This window comes from Staurois parvus, unplaced genomic scaffold (assembly GCF_062004578.1).
Source record: "Staurois parvus isolate SC_StPar_1 unplaced genomic scaffold, SC_StPar_1.0 ptg000129l, whole genome shotgun sequence".
NCBI classification, from domain to species: domain Eukaryota; kingdom Metazoa; phylum Chordata; class Amphibia; order Anura; family Ranidae; genus Staurois; species Staurois parvus.
Window position 1 is genome coordinate 4178992 of NW_028317925.1, and position 21063 is coordinate 4200054.

General features: G+C 41.0%; 1 protein-coding gene across 4 annotated transcripts in view; it reads left to right on the forward strand.

Annotated features, from left to right (window-relative positions):
- ARVCF (ARVCF delta catenin family member) overlaps window positions 1–21063 on the forward strand; it is a 963921-nt gene that overhangs the window by 322464 nt on the left and 620394 nt on the right. For all 4 annotated transcript variants that reach the window (XM_089672465.1, XM_089672464.1, XM_089672467.1 and 1 more), the window contains one exon: window positions 12865–12917. The gene's annotated coding sequence lies outside the window, so the exon portion shown is untranslated. The remainder of the gene's footprint in view (window positions 1–12864; window positions 12918–21063) is intronic.

Sequence of the window (21063 nt, forward strand, 5' to 3'; positions counted from 1 at the left end):
AGGTTCAGAAGTGCTGATCTAACTTTTCAGGATATAAAGCATGTATCTGATCATCATATCCTTTGTTATGAATGCCCTGGAGGCTACAGGGACAGTGTGCTCCAAGAACAAAGTTTCTTGGCTTCTGTTGTTGACCTTCATGGGATTATAAGTAGTGCATTGCTTAATCACCCCAGTGTGCAGATGTTGCATGTTAATGACAAGATTTCAAGGTCCCTTATCACTATGAAGCTAATCTACCACAGTACACCTTACCAGATTCATTGATTCTTGGCTGAAAATATGTTTCTTTTGGAAATTATCCTAAAAAGACTGTGAAAGTCTCTATGGCAACCTGCGAATTTAAGAAAAGATTTCACGTAGCTTGCACAGCTATGATATGCAGCTCTTGAAAAAGTCAGCTTGTCATGTACCTGTCTGTACTGATGCACGAATAATTGCAGTGATATAGTTCTTGTGTCACAACAACCTGCTTTGTATTTTTAGTGTTAATTTGCTTTGGTGACGTAAACTGAAAATGATTTCTGATTACTGCAATTGTGAAGTTGTAACAGTAGTACTTGTCATTGACACTGACGGTTGACAATTGTCCTGGGTACTTTCCATTAGCCCAAACAATACACTCACCAGCCACTTTATTAGGTACACCTGTTCAATTGCTTGCTAACACAAATTGCTAATCAGCCAATCACATGGCAGCAACTCCATGCATTTAGGCATCTAGACGTGGTGAAGACAACTTGCTGAAATTTAAACTGAGCATCAGAATGGGGAAGAAAGGAAATTTAAGTGACTTTGAAAGTGGCTTGGTTGTTAGTGCCAGACAGGCTGGTCTGAGTATTTCAAAAACTGCTGATCTACTGGGATTTTCATGCACAACCATCTCTAGGGTTTACAGAAAATGGTCCAAAAAAGAGAAAATATCCAGTGAGCGGCAGTTGTGTGAATGAAAATGCCTTGTTGATGTCAGAGGACAGAGGAGAATGGACAAACTGGTTCGAGATGATAGAAAGGCAACAGTAACTCATGTCAATATGGACCAAAATCTCTGAGGAATGTTTCCAACACCTTGTTGAATCTATGCCTCGGAGAATTAAGGCAGTTCTGAAAGCAAAAGGGGGGTCCAACCTGGTACTAGTAAGGTGTACCTAATAAAGTAGCCGGTAAATGTATATTGGTGAACTCCATGTCGTGTCCCAACCCACGTAACACACAACAGTCTTAACAGTCAAGAAACAGTTGTGTTGCCATACAGTATCTTCCAATGAAGGGGAATCAGTCTTTTTGCAGTGTTTATTAAATGTGGAGTAATGCTACGCTTGTAATGTTTAATAAATGAGGTCAGGGGAAAAAGAATCGGTAGAGGTTCTCTACTAGGTGATCATACGTGATATCTGAAGCATAGTCTTTCATTATGGTTTGAATTTAGGACATTCCCGTCATATGTGTGTAGGAATGTACCATGCTGAGCACATCCTCCCCAGCAGCTATCGGCAATATTAGGGAAAGTGCATACTATCTTGATTGGGGCTTGATACAGTCTATTAAGTGGTCTGCATGTGGGCTGTAAAGGATGAAGGATGCAGCAGGTATAGGATTTTAGCCTTCAGAGCATCCATGGAAGTAATAACAAGTTCCCATTCTCGAAAGAAATATAGGCCCTCCAGCCATTGCCCCAGTGCAACCAGTTTATATGAAAGGACAGTAAGTCTTTATGTATAGGTTCTCCTACAGGGTTCCAAAAGTTGCCAAGGAATTAAAGAATATGGAAACCCAACATTTCTTATTCCTGATATGTGCCTGCTGTACGATGTACTTGTATGAAGAAGTATTCTGTCCTCTATGTATTGGTTCCTTTTGTGTGAAATCCCTTGTCTTCCTGCCAGTCCCTCTGCTTTCCTACATTAAGCAGGAGAACACAGCATGGTCAGTTCTTTAGCTGTGCTGGAAACTCAGCCTGATCTCTTGCAATGAAACTGAATGGTCTGTTTTACAAGGTGAGGATTTACAATCACTTTAAGTGGTCTTGGTGTAGCAATTTTGGCAAACCAGAGAACTACGGACATGGACTTGAGGAATACAACTGATTTAATAAAAACAGCGCTGTGTTGACTCAACAGATGGCTTATGCTATCATCTGCTAAGTGAGTTATAGAAAACTTCTTACAAGCGTATATACCTACGATTATGTCACAAGGCATACATTTCTTCTTTCACTTTCTATTACTATCAAAAAGCTTTCTAAACTCTGCAGAATAACCTTGGCCAGCAGCTGCAGATAAGGGTCCCAGTTACGAGCTGGTACAACTTAATACTCACAGGAAATAAGGGAGGGGGGAAGATGAGCCAAAAACCTTGCAAGCAGATACTGTTAGAAATGTTACAATTTAAAGGGGAACACTGTAATATCTGGGTGCTGCCACAGTCTTCGTTTTTGTAAAGTAGAATTAAAATTGATCAGTCGTGCATGACTCCATTCATCCCATGGGATGAGGTCCTGTAGTTGTTTCAGAGGGAAGCAACAGGCTGTGTACCGCAAGTAGTAAAGTTATGAAAAGGAGCTTCACCTACTGGCTATATGGAAGATAACAAAATTCATATGTAACATTTCATATTTACCCCACTTAGGGAAAAAATATTTGTAACTGTTTCTTTCATGAATCCTGACCATAATAAAGAAAAAAGATATACAAAACTGCTTTACATTCCCTTTAAACAGCCTGCATTGAATATTTAGTACTACCCTTTGTACTTGCTTGAAATAAACAGAATTCTTGTTTATATACCATATTTTATTAAAAACATTTAAATCTAGTTCTTACTATTACATTTCAAGATTCATACTGTATATGTTTTATGCATTTCCAATCTCCTTTATTTTGCATTTTTGTGTGTGTTTTCATTGGGAGCATTGTACCTTCTGTATTAAAATTCAGAATCGCATGTGTGAGTACATGAGGGACAGTAACAATAAATGTCATCTGATGTTTAACCCCTTCACGCCGGCGCCTCCTGGCCGGGGTTTGGGGTCATGTGACTGCCGTGATTGGCTGTCATGGCAGTCACATGATTGGAAAGGTTTCGATTGCAAGGAGAGATTTCCGTGGGACGCTGACACATGCTGGGAGCGCGCAGGGTGCGCGATCTCAGGACATATTTGTTTACAAATGGTACGCAAATATGCGGCCACTCGGCATCAAGACCCAGCCACCGAGAGGCTGCATATTTGTGTACTGTGGGAATGAAGAGGATAAATAGTGAAGGAAACCAAAAAGAAGCAAAGAACATAGAGTTCATACAATATATTAAAATGTAAACTATTTTGATTACAATTTTTAAAATCTTGTGACACACAGAAGTATAAAACAAATGACAGTTAGCAAATTTCAGCTCATATTAGGTTTCACATGTTTCTCCAAACTGATCATTGACCTCCAAGGTCAAAAATACAGATTCCAGATGGTGATAGATAGGAATATAGTATGCAGCCATCCCTCTACATGTTTCGCGACCTTTGTCGCTTTCTCAGGAGGAACAAATTAGCTGAAGACTGTCAACAATAGAAGAGAAAAAGAAAATTTGTGCAGCATATACAGTAATTATGCAGATTTTTTAATACAATAATTCTAAGTCTTGGTGGTGGTCATTGAATTGCTTGCCAACGAGAGCTAGGGACAAGTGCTTAGAGGGAGGTAGTGGATAGGGATGTCAAAAACCTCCCCCAGGGTGGGCATGGGGGGCAAAGAAGGATACCCACCGCCTCCCCAATCATGGGCTGGAAGATCAGAAAAGAAAATTGTAATAAAGGGATCACAAGGAGAAGGAGGGATTAAGAAAAAATGAGTAAAGAAAAAATGAAAATCAAGGAATAACTATAGCAATAGGTAAGGAAAGGAAAAGGGGTGGGGGGGGGGAAAAAAACAGGGGAGGAAGGGAAAGAAAGGGGGGGGGAGGAAAAGAAAAATGGGGAAAAGGGAAAGGAAAGGGGGGGAGGGAAGAAATGGGGGAAAGGAAAAGGGGGGGGGGAATAATAAGGGAAAGAAGAGGGAGAAAAGAAAAATAATGGATGATGGTGCCCCCTAGTTGTAGTATTAAATATTGATTATCCTTTTTGGCACATTAATAATCTTTTGATGTTTAAATAGAGTAGGAGTGACAGGCGGGGTATATACCGTGCAGCTGAATGTATGTAGCAATGCAATGTGGAGTAAGATGCAGAGTGTGTATAGTGGCACAGGGTAAGTATACTGTATAATGTACAGGTTAGGGTATAGAGTATTATGGCCTGTTTAATTCACAGTATGAAGATTGAAGTGTTGTGGAGTATGTAACAAACAGTACATACAGTAGAGTGAAGAGCTATACACTAAGTAAATGGAGCATTCTGAAGTATAGAATATGCTACTCAATGCATAGAGTGCAGCTGTGTGGAATATGTAATATACAGCAAATGGAGAGGAGTGTAGTCCATAATATACAGAATAGAGTGGTATATCGTGCATAACCCTCAACATACAGATTGGAGCATTGTAACGTACATAACCCTCAGCATACAGAGTGGAGCAGTGTAACCTACATAAACCTCAGAGGAGAGGCTCTCTCTGCTCTCTCCTTCCTTGTTGGCTCAAAGACTGTCTCTTAGCCACTGAGAAAGGAGAGAGCGGAGAGAGCCTCTGTTTTCATGCACAGTGCTGGATCGAGATCAGTATCAGGTAAGTAAAAGGGGGGCTGGGAGGGGAGAGCTGCACACAGAAGGGTTTTACCTTAACACCCTGGTCATACCGGTGTGCGACGTGGCATACGATTTGCTTGCCATGCGACTTGCAAATCGTATGCCAAGTTGCACCCTATTGTCCATACCCTATTGTCAAATTGGTGCGGTTCCGACTTGGTCGGAGCCGCACTGATTTCTAAAGTCATACATGTACTACTTTTGGTGCGTACTGCATAGACATCTGTGTCAGATGTCTTGCAAATCGCACCTGAAACCGGCATCTCACCTGACTTTGAAATCGTGCAACTTCACTGTAAGTCGCACAATTTTAAAGTCAGGCTTGATGTGACCGGGGGGTAAGGCAGAGAATGCATTACGGTAAAAACACTTTCAACCTTTAGAACCACTTTAATGCACTGATCACTAATGATCACTAATAAATAACCAAAACCACAAAATGGTATTTAGCTATACCTTTTTTTTTTGTCCTATAAAAGTCAATAGTAGAATGTGTAACATTCCAAGTTGGTTTGTTGGCTAAAGTTTGTGTCCTTGTGTTTGCCTTCTCTTTTTCTTCCTCCTTACATGTTGTTTATTATTAATTTTGTAATATGAGATGCTTTTAGACTTTGTAACCAAGCCATGTTCAATTTTCCAGCCTTTTTAATGGGAATGTCTGTTTGTCATTTATACACGTCTTTCATTTAAAAGCGCCTGCAATAAACACATTATTACAAATTAAAGCATAATGTACTTGTAGAATTACTTTATACTCTGTGAAAAAAAAAACAGCAAATAGGTTTGTGCAGAGGGTGGTAAGCCATACCAAGCAGAATTCAGCTTACTGGAGTCCGCTGGCACATTTTTATGGTTGCCATGGGTTAATTCACTTTGCACATTATCTTTTCTCTTCCCTGATGTATTGCTTCACTTCATCTTCTATTCAGTGGGAAGCACATATTCAGGAAGGATTATTTCATTGTGCATTATTCCAAAATATCAAATCAAGTAATGTAAAAATGTTTGCTTATAAATCCTAATGTGAAAATCAATTTTGCAAATGTTATAACTCACAAAAAGTACACACATTGCATTAATATCAAAGCTTTTGCTTCAGGGGTTGTCATGATTCAGGTACTATTAATGCATAGTAGAATGGCCCTAAAGCATTTAGACTTTGATCAAGAGACATTCAAATTGTTTGTTTAGTAATGCTACATAGGAATGCACATTAATAATTCAGCTGGATTTCACCTCCAATTCATTTCCTTGCATTTCTCTGAAATTTCTCTAAAAGTATAACCAAATACATTTTTTTTCTTAGTGGAGAGGGATTAGAACCTCTGTCAGTTTATTATTGCTGTCTGTGACTCCATTAAGGAGATTTGCTTTTTACATTTGTCCTGTTTACCATTATCACCGAGGGTAAAAGTAAAAGAAAATCCCCAATTTTTTGTTTTCACCAGAACAGGAATAGAGGGGAAATGAATTCCAATCCAAGAACAATTTTCCTTTAGTTCTACTTTAAGGCTTCATGTACATGAGCCTACCCTGACCGCCGGTCACAGAAAAACATAAATTGTGGCAAAAACTCGGTACTGCGGTTTCCTTGATTTGCTGCGTTTTTGCTGCGTTTTCCCACTGTTGGCGGTCAAAATGTTCCTATCCTGAATGCGATTCTCCTGCATTCAGGAGAACCTCCTAAACATGGCAGCTCCTAAACTCTGCTAAAAGCCTATGTGTACATGGACACATAGGCTTTTATGGAGTTGAGTTTAGGAGCTTTGGCAAAATAAATGCCAAAAGCTCCTAAACTCAAGTTTAGGGGCAGTTCGTGTACATGAAGTCTAAGGAGAAATCTGTTTCACTCATCCCCCTAGAAATGATACATCTTGCTTGACGACTCCACGCACACTAACATTTTTTTAGCTCAAAAAATGCTGGATAAAAAATGCTAATAATAGCTTCTAGGAGCTTAACCGCCTCCCGCCTGCCATATAAGGAAATGACGGGCGCAAGGAGGTTCTCTCGTTCTGGGAGTATGTCATATGACGTCCTCCCACTCTAACTGCGCGTGCGCGCCCACCGATCTGTGGAAAGAGCCGATGACTTTGGCTCTGTTATGTGGTCAGCTGTGTCCAATCACAGCTGATTGCATGTAAATGCTGGTTATCGGACTTTCTCTCCTCACAAGCTGTCACACTGACAGCTCGTGAGGAGAGGAGAGCCAGTAATCAGCATTCCTCAGAGGGGATATGTACACTGATCATCAGGGCATTGATGATCAGTGTAGCCCCATCAGTGCCAACTGTCAGTGTCCATTAATGCCACCTGTCATTGCCCATCAATACCACCTGTCAGTGCCCATCAGTGCACAGCAATGCCACATATCAGTGCCTACCAGTGCACATCAATGCCACATATCAGTGCCCATCTGAGCTGCCTTTCAGTGCCAACTATCAGTGCCACCTATGAGTGCTGCCAGTCAATGCCACCTATCAGTGCCAGTCAGTGCTGCCTATCAGTGCCCGTCAGTGCCACCTAACAGTACCAGTCATTGCCACCTATCAGTGCCAGTCAGTGCTGCCTATCAGTGCAATATATGAATACCGCCTTTCAGTGCCCATCAGTGATGTCTGTGAATGCCTACCAGTGATGCCTGTCAATGCCCATCAGTGCTACCTACCAGTGCCACCTATCAGTGCCATATATGAGTACTGCCTTTCAGTGCCCATCAGTGATGTCTGTGAATGCCCACCAGTGATGCCTGTCAATGCCCATCAGTGCCACCTACCAGTACCTCCTCATCAGTGCCCATCAGTGCGGCCTATCAGTGCCCATCACTGCAGCCTCATTAGTGCACATCCGTAAAGGAGAAAAATTACTCATTTACAAAATGTTATAACAGAAACTAAGAAGAAAAACTTTTTCAGTTGTTTTTGGTTTGTTTAGCAAAAAATAAAAAACCCAGAGGTGATTAAATACCACCAAAAGAGAGCTCTATCTCTCTAAAAAAAAAATATAAAAATGTCATATGGGTACAGTGTTGCATGACCACAAAATTGTCATTCAAAGTGTGACAGCACTGAAAGCTGAAAATTGTCCTGAGCAGGAAGGAGGTGAAAGTGCCCGGTAGGCAAGTGGTTAAACAAATGCTAGTGTGCATGGAGCCTTACAGTCAAATGTTATGGAATCAATTAGAGGTGAATTTTCTTGAAATTTTACTGAAGGCAAAATCAGTTTTGCTGAAATTTCTCCAGTTATCCTCAATAGGTAGCAGTATTCTTAATGACCCATTTGTATGTTTATTACAGCATCTATGTTTAGCGCCTATTATGTAGTGTGGTAATGTGTGTTGCGTTAAAGGATACATTCACCTTTGGAACATCTTACATGGTCCACCCTTTTTAGGGTGGGTGGAACATGTAACATGTATTGCTCCTGTCTCCTCTCCCCCCCTCACTGTGACAGCGGGCAAAGGATCCTCTCCCTGCACCCGCTGTCAGAATTTATAAACAGTGCGGTTATGCGGGGCTCAGCCCACATTGCCATGTCTGTGAATAAATGAACGACTTAAACGTTCTCATAGTTCATTGATTCTTGCTGCCATTCAGTAACTGCCTGTCTGTATGGCAGGCAGACAGTGGACTGAGAGTCTGCAGGATCCTGGCATTGCACTCACAATCTGCAAATCTGCTGATCACAGATGCAATGCCTTACAGGCTGCAGTCTAAAAAATAGTACATGCACTTTTTTTACCTGCAAAAAGATGTACATTTATTATTATTTTTATCAAAAGTGAACTTATCCTTTAAGGCAGTGCATTTATTGGAATGGGCAATCCACACATCACAAATCAGTAAAAATCAGACACAACCACAACTGTATGTACAGCATGCGTTGTGATGCAATGCAGTGCAGAGTGTACTGTGGTAAGAAGCCATTCAAAATGAATAGCACCGCAACACACCATGGTATGTACATTGTAGTAATGTGCATTAACCAGAGCCTTTTACTGCAAATTACTGCAGCACATCAATCTCGATGGGTCCTAATATTTTACCTCCTAAAGAATATCTAATTTTGTTCAGCCATTCTTGTGATTTACACACATTTTCCATACCGCAGAACCAGACAGGTGACAGGCGTTGCTCCTGATTAAGCAATTTATCTTCCTGGTTCAGCAGTTCAGCTTGCTATGCCAGCTCTCCAGAATTAGGTACATCAAAAATTCCAGCTCTTTTGGAAACTGAAAATAAAAAGAGTACTATGCTGCAACACATTTCTGACCACATGTCCTTTTTTGAGTAGTGCATTGTATATAAAAACTGGATGCTATTTATAGCCTATATTACACTGACCATTAATTACTAGAAAACCTAGCGTGGAACCATAGTTCAAGAACACAGCGAATAGAATTTTTATAAAAATACCTGGCGATACCATGAAGTATGTAACATTAGACGTCAAAGAATAGCATTGTAACATTGGATTAAAAAAAAAAAAAAAACGTTAATTGCATCCTATTATTCAAGCACTAGAGATATTAAGAGTGGGAGTTGAAATCATAAATGGATTCTGTAATTGATTCAATCCAAATGCACATACTATCAGCTCGTAAAAGTGTACTACCCCCACAGACCTTTCTGAATATTTAATAATGATTCACTAGGCAATTTGCCCAGTAAATACTGTATATGATAGATATTCACTCAAGTGACTTTTAACAGGATTCTGCCTGCATTCCACAGTTACATTCACCCTGAATGCAGCTGCCGGCGAACAGCCCTTGAATCCCACATGTACAGCATCAGTAAAGATTGGGATAGCCTGCAGGCCAATCTGACGGAAACCTAATAATACATAGATTTTTTAACTGTGTCTGTGTGGTTTTTTTTGCAATTTTTCTATACCTGTATGCATGCATATTTAATTCTGAGCGCAAATTTAGCTTAACATTTCCACTGCACTAGGGTTGTCAGTTCAAATCCCAACCACGACACCACCTGCCTGTTTTCTCTGTGCCTGCGGGGGTTTCTTCTGGGTACCTCGATTTCCTTCCACACTCCAGAGCAGGGGCGGACTGACAACTTATGGGGCCCCCGGGCAGTAGGGAATCATGGGGCCCCTGTGTCCTCACCCACACTCAAAAAAGCCTATGAAAGGTAGCAGGGACATCTCATGGGGCCCCCTACTGACCCTGAGCCCTCAGGCAGTCCCCGAGAGCCCAAATGGTCAGTCCGCCCCTGCTCCAGAGACATACTAATACAGTCAGGTCCATAAATATTGGGACATTGACACAATTCTAACATTTTTGGCTCTATACACCACCACAATGGATTTGAAATGAAACGAACAAGATGTGCTTTAACTGCAGACTGTCGGCTTTAATTTGACGGTATTTACATCCAAATCAGGTGAACGGTGTAGGAATTACAACAGTTTGCATATGTGCCTCCCACTTGTTAGGGGGCCAAAAGTAATGGGACAATTGGCTTCTCAGCTGTTCCATGGCCAGGTGTGTGTTATTCCCTCATTATCCCAATTACAATGAGCAGATAAAAGGTCCAGAGTTCATTTCAAGTGTGCTATTTGCATTTGGAATCTGTTACTGTCAACTCTCAAGATGAGATCCAAAGAGCTGTCACTATCAGTGAAGCAAGCCATCATTAGGCTGAAAAAACAAAACAAACCCATCAGAGAGATAGCAAAAACATTAGGCGTGGCCAAAACAACTGTTTGGAACATTCTTAAAAAGAAGGAGCGCACCGGTGAGCTCAGAAACACCAAAAGAATCGGAGACCACGGAAAACAACTGTGGTGGATGACTGAAGAATTCTTTCCCTGGTGAAGAAAACACCCTTCACAACAGTTGGCCAGATCAAGAACACTCTCCAGGAGGTAGGTGTATGTGTGTCAAAGTCAACAATCAAGAGAAGACTTCACCAGAGTGAATACAGAGGGTTCACCACAAGATGTAAACCATTGGTGAGCCTCAAAAACAGGAAGGCCAGATTAGAGTTTGCCAAACGACATCTAAAAAGCCTTCACAGTTCTGGAACAACATCCTATGGACAGATGAGACCAAGATCAACTTGTACCAGAGTGATGGGAAGAGAAGAGTATGGAGAAGGAAAGGAACTGCTCATGATCCTAAGCATACCACCTCATCAGTGAAGCATGGTGGTGGTAATGTCATGGCGTGGGCATGTATGGCTGCCAATGGAGCTGGTTCTCTTGTATTTATTGATGATGTGACTGCTGACAAAAGCAGCAGGATGAATTCTGATGTGTTTCGGGCAATATTATCTGCTCATATTCAGCCAAATGCTTCAGAACTCATTGGACGCTGTTTCACAGTGCAGATGGACAATGACCCAAAGCATACTGCAAAAGCAACCAAAGAGTTTTTTAAGGGAAAAAAGTGGAATGTTATGCAATGGCCAAGTCAATCACCTGACCTGAATCCGATTGAGCATGCATTTCACTTGCTGAAGACAAAACTGAAGGGAAAATGCCCCAAGAACAAGCAGGAACTGAAGACAGTTGCAGTAGAGGCCTGGCAGAGCATCACCAGGGATGAAACCCAGCATCTGGTGATGTCTATGCATTCCAGACTTCAGGCTGTAATTGACTGCAATGGATTTGCAACCAAGTATTAAAAAGTGAAAGTTTGATTTATGATTATTATTTTGTCCCATTACTTTTGGTTCCTTAACAAGTGGGAGGCACATATGCAGACTGTTGTAATTCCTACACTGTTCACCTGATTTGGAGGTAAATACCCTGAAATTAAAGCTGACAGTCTGCAGTTAAAGCACATCTTGTTCGTTTTATTTCAAATCCATTGTGGTGGTGTATAGAGCCAAAAATGTTAGAATTGTGTCGATGTCCCAATATTTATGGACCTGACTGTAGGTTATTTGGTTCCTATCTAAATTGGCCCTTGTGTGTGTATGTTTGAATGTGAGTTAGGGGCCTAAAGCCGGCCATAGACAGATCAATATTCCAAGGGTTCAGCAGGAACCAGACAAATTTCGATCCATCTATGGACTGGCTAGTTGTACTGAAGTCAATCTAATGATCGACTTCAGTATAACCAGTTTGTCTGTTTTTTTCTTCTTTTGATCACTGCCGGCAGCTATAACCTTCAGCAGTGATCATTGTGTTCTGATGGCTGGGAAACTTCCCGCTATCAGAATACAATAGTGCAGCGGAAAAGATTCTCCCATCAACGCTGACTGTGTTGATGGGGGAATCGAGCAATAGTCTTTCCTTCAACCCATGGTTAAAGGAAAGAAAATTGTATTATGTGTGGCCTGCCTAAGACAGTAAGTCCCTTAGAAAGCAGGGACTAATGTGAATGGTTAGCACTTCCGCCTGGCAGTACTAGGGTCGTTGGTTCGAATCCCAACCACCTGCCTGGAGTTTGCATGTTCTTTCTGTGCCTGCATGGGTTTCCTCAGGGTACTCCGGTTTCCTCCCACACTCCAAAGACATGCTGGTAGCTTAACTGGCTCCTGTCTAAATTGTCCCTAGTATGTGTATGTATGATTGTGAGTTAGGAACCTTAGATTGTACGCTCCTTGAGGGTTAGGGACTGATGTGAATGTAATATATATGTATGGAAAGCGCTACATAAAATTGATGGCACTATTTAAGTACCTGTAATAAATGAATAAAATAACAATAAATAATAAATAATGTACAATATATGTTTGTAAAGTGCTATGTAAATTGCCAGTGCTATATAAGTACCTGTAATAATAAGATTGCTGTGGTCACAGTGTTCCCCATTATCAGGCACAGTGACTGTATGATAGCACACAAGAAATGTCAAACAGCCTGTCTAGATGACCTACAACTGCTTCAGCAAAAAAATACTTTTCTGTTATTTATTTTATGCTCAACTTCTGGCAAACAGCTAAATACGCCAATATATATGAGCACTGTTTTACCTACCAAAGAGTTAGTATTTTTGTCATTCTGTCCCGAAATGTGCACAACTGTGCGACACAGGCCTGTCTGTGACTGGGCAGAGAATGGAGAAGCAGCTCTCCCTGTCACTCTGCTCCATCCTCCTACCAGCCTATACCTTGTTAACCCATGAGAACTGCAGTACAACTAACTTTCTCTTTTCCCTTTTCCAGTCTGAACTCTGCTGTACAATCACTGCGAGGGGCAGACACCAGGTCAAGTCCAGGTACGTACACTGCTTTCGTACATAAATAAATGCAATGCTGTGTTAAAGTGTATCTATGATCAAAATGTAAAATCTATAATCATTTTCACATTGTATTTCAATTACAGTATGTCTAGCCTATTCCTAATATTCTGATGAACTTAAAGTTTGCAAACTTAGTCTGTGAAGATACTCACACATTTAATACCTTGAAATCTGTGTCACGTATTCACTATGTCTTGTCAGTAGGCGCTGCTGTGTCACACATTTCACACAGCCTGCCTTCTGAACTAGAGGTGCTGAGAAGAGGAGTTTCAGGAGGCGGAGCCAATGTAGGAATTACTGCTTGCTGGAAGCAAGATATCATTGGAATATGTAGTCCTTAGCCCTTTGGGAAGTAAACAACAGAGAAGCTGCAAAACATGATGGTCAAAAATCAACAAACAAATATAACCAAAATGAAATAAACTCAGTCCCACTCAGTGAAAATAGTGCAAGGTGCTGAGATTTGACTGTCAATTTCTTGACTGTGAACTTGTTCTGTCTCTTTAATCTAAGCATTGATAGTGTGATCTCTGTAACTTACAGTTGTGATGAGATAGCGATAACTTCAACCTCTGATGGACACCACAGTCAGTGACTCAATGAGAATGACATCTTGTAGATCTTGTGAAGTTTATTCCATAAACTGAGAGAATCTTACAACAATGAAATTCCATAGGTCAAAAGAACATGCTGTTTCCTGCTCCATGTCATGAGGCTTACTGCAATGCATCTCTGGGAAAGGGGGAGGGCTATCCATGCAACACTAACCAAACCAAAGGAAAGGGAGGAGCAGAGACAAAACACAGAAAACATTTAAAGGCATATGACAGTCAATATGACAGTCATGTGAAACATGACAGAACTCTTTATACAACACAACAGGTGCTCCATTGTGCTCAGAATAGTGCCCCACATGGACTGACACTCACCATCATCCAATGACCACCTATCTCTAGAATGGTCATTTGTGCTTTTGGGACTATCACAGTGAAACGGTGTTGCTATTGGTAACCACTTCTCCTCAGAGTGAGCTGTACCTGAAGCCAACTTTCTCCTCTCCTCCACATGCAGGGTAGATAATAAGTCACCATGTGTAAAGAAACAAAAGGGGACATCCCATAGTGTAAAACCGCTTTTACTTTTATTATGGGGAAATTGCTGCGGATGTTACGTCAACAGAAGTTGCGTCATCAAACCTCAATGGTTTGATGATGCAACTTCCGCCGACGTCACATCCGTCCTGTGGAACGCACACTGCTCGGAGGACTAACCACCATAGCAGAACTATTTCCATACTGCAACAGCAACAAGACTGAGTACACCATGTGCCAGGTTAAAGGCACTTCTTTTGTGAGTGTAATGTTTGCAACAATTTCCTCATAATAAAAATAAAAGCGGTTTTACACTATGGGATACCCCCTTTTGTTTCTTTACACATGGTGACTTATTATCTACCCTGCTTGTGGAGGAGAGGAGAAAGTTGGCTTCAGATACAGCTCACTCTGAGGAGAAGTGGTTACCAATAGCAACACTGTTTCACTGGGATAGTCCCAAAAGCTCAAATGACCATTCTAGAGATAGGTGGTCATTGGATGATGGTGAGTGTCAGTCCATGTGGGGCACTATTCAGAGCACAGTGGAGCACCTGTTGTGTTGTATAAAGAGTTCCCAATCAAGAAATTGACAGTCGAATATCAGCACCTTGCACTATTTTCACTGAGTGGGACTGAGTTTGTTACATTTTGGTTATATTTTTTGTTGATTTTTGCACTTTTTATGCGCGGTCCATATGGTTATGTATTTGGTTAGGTGTTCTTGCATGGCAAGACCACTTACTTTTATCTCACATATATATTCTTATTATTATAGCCAAATTTACCACCCTAACTCCTCCCACAGTTTTTACACTACATAGACAGTAATATACGGAAACGTGCGGATTGTTTCCGATTGGTGTGCTATTACTTTGTGGAACGTTTCGCCAAATGGTTCATGAAATATCGGCGTTTTTGTGGTGAAATTGGTCCCATAGGAATTAATAGCGGAATGTTCAAAACTAGAGTGGGAGCTGACAAAAGCTAGAGTGTGAGCTGAAAAATCAGGACATGATTTCTAAACTGCCATCACTCCCTCATTTTCAAGCCCACCTACACAAATCTTATATCAAAACGTTCAGCTATCCCTGCTGCCACTAAAAATGTCCACAATATGACCATTTGTTTGCAACTCACGCCGCCCATTGACATTCATTGAAACTCCACTCTAGCCACCTCAAATTTGAAGGGCAATTTCTAAACTGTGACTGTGCCTTCATTTTTAATATTTCAGAGACATACTATGCATCAAAATGTAGGTCTGGGTCTTGTGATTCTCACAATATAAAGCTCTTTGGTGTAGGATTTATAATTGTTAAACTACAACCGTTTGAAGATGGCAACCGCCAGTAAAGTGAGCAAGTTGGAGCAGTTTGTTTTTAACCGAGTGAGTTGCCATAGGAACCCAGGTGTGTGAGCAGGCAGCAGAGTGACAAAAGCTAGAGTGTGAGCTGAAAAATAAAAGTTGAAATGCATTTCTTACTCTATCAAGCTTGCCATGTGCACTTTTTAAATTTGATCAGTCAATTGGTTAGTGTAATGTTTACTATCTTTACTCACTCCAAACACTCCACACAGTTACTCCGCCCACTCCATAAAGTTACTTTGCCCAGTCCAATCTTTTCACAGTTACTCCAGCCACTCCCACCACACAATAGTTACTCAAGACACTCCACCCAGTTACTCCGCCCACTCCAGTTGTAGACTACTGGTGGAGGTAAGAACACTTCACACAATTTCCCCAGAAATTGTAGCTTTTCTAGTTTGTGTATATAAGTTCACAATTTAGGACTGCTGCAGGTGACAATCGAAAGTATTTGATATATCCATAAGCACATTAGCACTTTTTTTTCAAACATGATGGAAATTCAGGAAGTTGTGCAAAGCAATGGCCAACAGACTGGCAGTGTGCACAGCATGAAAGGAGATTTTTCAAGTATGCTTATAATTGGTTTGTCTTTTTAGATCCTCCACTTTCCCCTTGCAATTTCAAAACACAAAGGCAAATTCATTTCCTTCTTTCTGAACTGACATTGTGGGGTTTATTTACTAAAGCTGGAGAGTGCGAAGTCAGACTCCCTTCTGCATAGAAACCAATCAGCTTCCAGGTTTCATTGCCAAAGCTTCATTGAACAAGCTGAGGTTAGAAGCTGATTGGTTTCTATGCCGAAGGGAGTCTGACTTCGCACTCTCCAGCTTTAGTAAATAAACCCCTGTATGTCTGTACTTACCTTATTGGGGCTGGTGTATTAAAATTGGTTGAAAAGCAAATGAGCACATAATTGTTCCCAAAAGCAACCTATCAAATTTTACCTTTAACGCTATGGTATAATAAAATTAGAATTTTAATTGGTTGCAGTGGGAAATGAATCAACCCCACTGGATTATACCTCATTAAACTTTCACTAATCAGCACTAACATTATTGTTTACATTTTGATTTTGTCACAATAACAAATTATGGTTTTAAATTGTGAAGTGTTTTTAAAGGATTTTTTTTTAAATAACAAACATGTATATACTTACTTTGCTGTGTGCAATAGAATTTAACAGAGCGGTCCTCTTCTCGGATCCCCCACTGGCTCTCCTGGCTCCTCCTCTCTGTTCAGCGGCCCCAATAGGAAGCCGATTCCCATGGGGGCACTCCATTGACATATACTGCTGGACTTGGCCCCACCCCCCGCTCCCTCGTCACTGGAGTTGGTTTGCAGCAGCGGGAGCCAATGGCTCTTGCTGTTATCAATCTGTCCAGGGAGGAGGGACAAAGTCAGGAGAGCCACAGCTCTCGTGCACAGCGCTGTAACATAATGGGGCTCAGGTAAGTATAAGGGGGGGGGGGCGAGTGGGAACTATGTGACACAGAATGTTTTTTACCAAAATGCATAGAATGCATTCAGGTAAAAAAAACTTAAGGCTTTAGAACTACTTTAATTGTTAAAATAGTAAATAGTTGTTTCTGATTTACTGTTATCTTCCTAAGAGAGTGGGAGAGAAATCAGTTGTGTGTTGAAAATAACTGTACTGACTAGCACTGTCAAACCAGGAATGCTACTGGTGACCAAGTTGAAAAATCTGCTGTGAACCATAATAAAAAGGCTAATTGTCTGACTGTACAGGTGCCTGCTGGGGACAGGGAAGAGGAAGTACAGGAGTTTACTCACTAGCAGTCATTTGTACTTATGGTAGGCATGTTGCTGCTCTGCAATAAGGAAAGCACTGACCTACCCTTGTGATGCCTGATGGAGCAGTGTTGGGTGCTGCACACTCAGCGCTCCAGCACAGGGCACCTGCTGCCACTCTGCAACCCTGGCAGCAGGGATGGGATACTGTAGCTGCATGTTCGGAACTGGATCACCTGCTGGTGGAACTGTGGTCCATGGTCACAAAGGATGCAATTTTGTTGTCCATCAGTGGGTGTCTTCCATCAGCCAACTGACCTTAGGAATTAGTCTGCACCTGATGTAGAGTATTTAGGGTACCTGCTTCTTGTGCCTGCTTCACATTTTGAGCCCCCCACCTCATTCCAGCCCTGAGGACATTAGATGGTTAGATCTACTGGGAGATTGACTGATTTATCTGCTAAGATGTCAGCGCAATATAAATATTTAAAAGAACTTTTGAAAATATACATCACTTCCTGCATGAATGTTCAAATGTCAGTGTTACAGAAGAAATATTAGAGAAGTGCAAGAAGCAGATGTTTATTTTCAGCATTTCTTTTTATGTATTCCAATAGCATGCATCACTTGCTTCTTTTAAATTGCTGTGTAATGTTCAGCTATCTTGTTTGTGTTATTGTGATGAGTATTTGCAGTATCCACTGGTGAAGTCAAACCTTTCATTTATAGTGTAGGTCAGGAACCTGGCTGCTCTAATTTGTCACTTAACATGATCTGCTCATAGAGATATGTTGGTAGACTGTCATAAACTCAGTAACATATTGCTGTGTTTGCAAGCTGCCATAGGTCAGTAAACATCATATCAGATAAGGTTGCAGTAGAGAAGAAAACACTGCAAAGCATGGTAAAATATAGCTGAAGGACTGTAGAAGGAGACAGCATGGCCCATCCTCAACTGTGGCTCATTATAGTGAGGCATTGTATGTAAAGTCTTCAGAATTAGACAGAGCTTTTGGTCCTACATCTCTGTGTGTACTTTAGACCCCAAAACTTAAACATTTAGCTTATGGTCCAACATCTGCCTGTTGAGAGCTGTTGACTTCACTAAACTCTTCTCCTCGGTCTATTCTCTTCTAATCAAATATCACAGAACTAGGACCTCTTCCTTGTTCCAGAAATGGAAGAATGATTTCCTAATCTTTCACAGGAAGAATGGCAAGATGTGGAGGCACAGTGAAACATATGATTTCTGCGAAGGACAAATGTATCCAAATAAAGTGGCTACACCTCATTGACACTACGATCTCTCGAACTACCACTGGCATCTTCTACCACATGATGGTGATGCTGCCCCATGGTTTTGCTTATTGGGGCCAAATTGCGAATAGGCCGTCAAAGCGCTCCCTCTTCTTGTACCACGTGGCTCCCTAGTTTTGTTGCTGGGTATTTATGATGCTCTTCCTGTTCAGAAACATGATAAACTACTACTTTTTTACTACTTTTTATAGCACTTTTCATGCTAGGCAAGAGATTCTCCTTAAGTGAAAACTCTTCTCCCTCCCCACCATCCTATAACTGTTGGTGTTTGGCGATTAGCTCCGCACTTCCTATGTATCAGTTGACAATTAAATTGAGTAGAGGTGGCCCCGACAAATATAACAAAATCTGGTCCCTGGTCCGCATGAATGGATTTTGTTTGACCAATTCCTACCCCCCCCCCCCCCCCTTTCTCAAGGGCATGACAATTTTTGAATTGGGATAGCTGAATACTGCAATAATCTTGTATTGAATTAAACTACAGTATTTGGCCCGTAGGTCTATATGGAGGGAATGTCTTTTATATGGCTATATTTGCATGCTATATATGATTTGTGGTACAAACTTTTGTATAGTTGTCATGTTGTAACTTAAAAAAAACTTTCAATAATGTTTTTCACTGAAAAAAAAGATGGGGCTGGGGATGAGGCTTCTGTTTCAAGCTGCTTTTTACATTGCATGTAATGGAAAATAGTAACCCTAATAGTTTCAATTTTTCTTTGTGTGGAGATATACTATACCTTAATTCACTCATCCATTGTTTATATACAACGAGAGAGACACAAGAGTAAAGTGTATTAACTGTATATACACACATTACTTTACTGTCTAAAGTTTTTCCTACAACAGTTGTCAGAGCTATGGAATTCCTGATGTATTGTTTTCAAGAACCCTTTTTACTATTAGGTGTTAATAGAGTTTGAACTGCTGTTGCTTTATCCAGGTAAAAACAGTTAATGAATAATATTTAATTCATGAGCAAATTTCTCACTCTCTAAATTTCTTTATTGCATTACAACAATTCTTGAACATGCTTAATAAGAGCCTCAATTCCCATGATTACCTCTAAGGAGATGTCACAGCATACCCAGCTGCGGCGGAAGAGCTGCACAGCATTAATTATGCACTAAAAACATAATTAAACTACTTGACTTTTTTCCCGGATGCTGGTCTTATTGTTTTGTTTAATGTTTACTTTTCAGTTAGTGACATTGGCAAAAGATTTAAAGGTTAGATTTTAACATTTCCAAAATTGTGCTAGGGCATGGTATCAAAAGGGGAAAATATACCAGCCTCTCTATTAATAAAGATTAGACTTCTGATAAAAATATCTCCCAAGAAACACAAATTACTTTGCTTAATGCTTGTTACTTTTATAAAAGTGATGACAGATTGTCCGACTGGCTTCTGGTGAATTGCTTTTGAATCAAGAGAAATGCTTTGGTGAATCAAGAGACTCAAACAAATGTTGATAATAACTTTGATTAATAAGAATTAATGGTGTAAAATGTTGATTTTATTTTGCACAAGTATATCTGTACCTATGGTGAATTTGTTTTTTTTTGCTCAATTTCCATTGGCATCTTATATATACCATAATATACACTATATTGCCAAAAGTATTAGGACGCCCACCTTCACACGCGCATGAACTTTAACAGCATCCCAGTCTTAGTCTGTAGGGTGCAATAATGAGTTGGCCCACCCTTTGCGGCTATAACAGCTTCAACTCTTCGGGGTAAGGCTGTCTACAAGGTTTAGGAGTGTGTCTATGGGAATGTTTGACCATTCTTCCAGAAGTGCATTTGTGAGGTCAGGCACTGATGTCGGACAAGAAGGCCTGGCTCGCAATCTCTGCTCTAATTCATCCCAAAGGAGTTCTATCAGGTTGAGGTCAGGACAGTCAAGTTCCTCCACTCCATACTTGCTCATCCATGTCTTTATGGACCTTTTATGTCATGCTGGAACAGGAAAGGGCCATCCCCAAACTGTTGCCATGAAGTTGGGAGCATGAAATTGTCCAAAATCTCTTGGTATGCTGATTCCCTAAGAGTTCCCTTCACTGGAACTAAGGGACCAAGCCCAAACCCTGAAAAACAACCCCACACCATAATCCCCCCTCCATCAAACTTTACACTTGGCACAATGCAGTCAGACAAGTACTGTTCTCCTTGCAATTGCTAAACCCAGACATGTCCATCGGATTGCCAGACAGAGAAGCATAATTCGTCACTCCAGAGGACACGTCTCCACTGCTCTAGAGTCCAGTGGTGGCGTGCTTTACACCACTGCATCTGACGCTTTACCTTGCACTTGGTGATGTAAGGCTTGGATGCAGCTGCTTGGCCATGGAAACACATTCCATTAAACTCGCTACGCACATTTGTCCTGCACAGATGGCAACCTATCATGGTACCATGCTGCAATTCATTGAGATCCTGAGAGTGACCCATTCTTTCATAAATGTCTATAGAAGCAGTCTGCATGCCTAGGTGCTTGATTTTATACACCTGTGGCCATGGAGGGGATTGGAACACCTGAATCCAATGATTTGTAGGGGTGTCCCAATACTTTTGGCAATATAGTGTGCGCG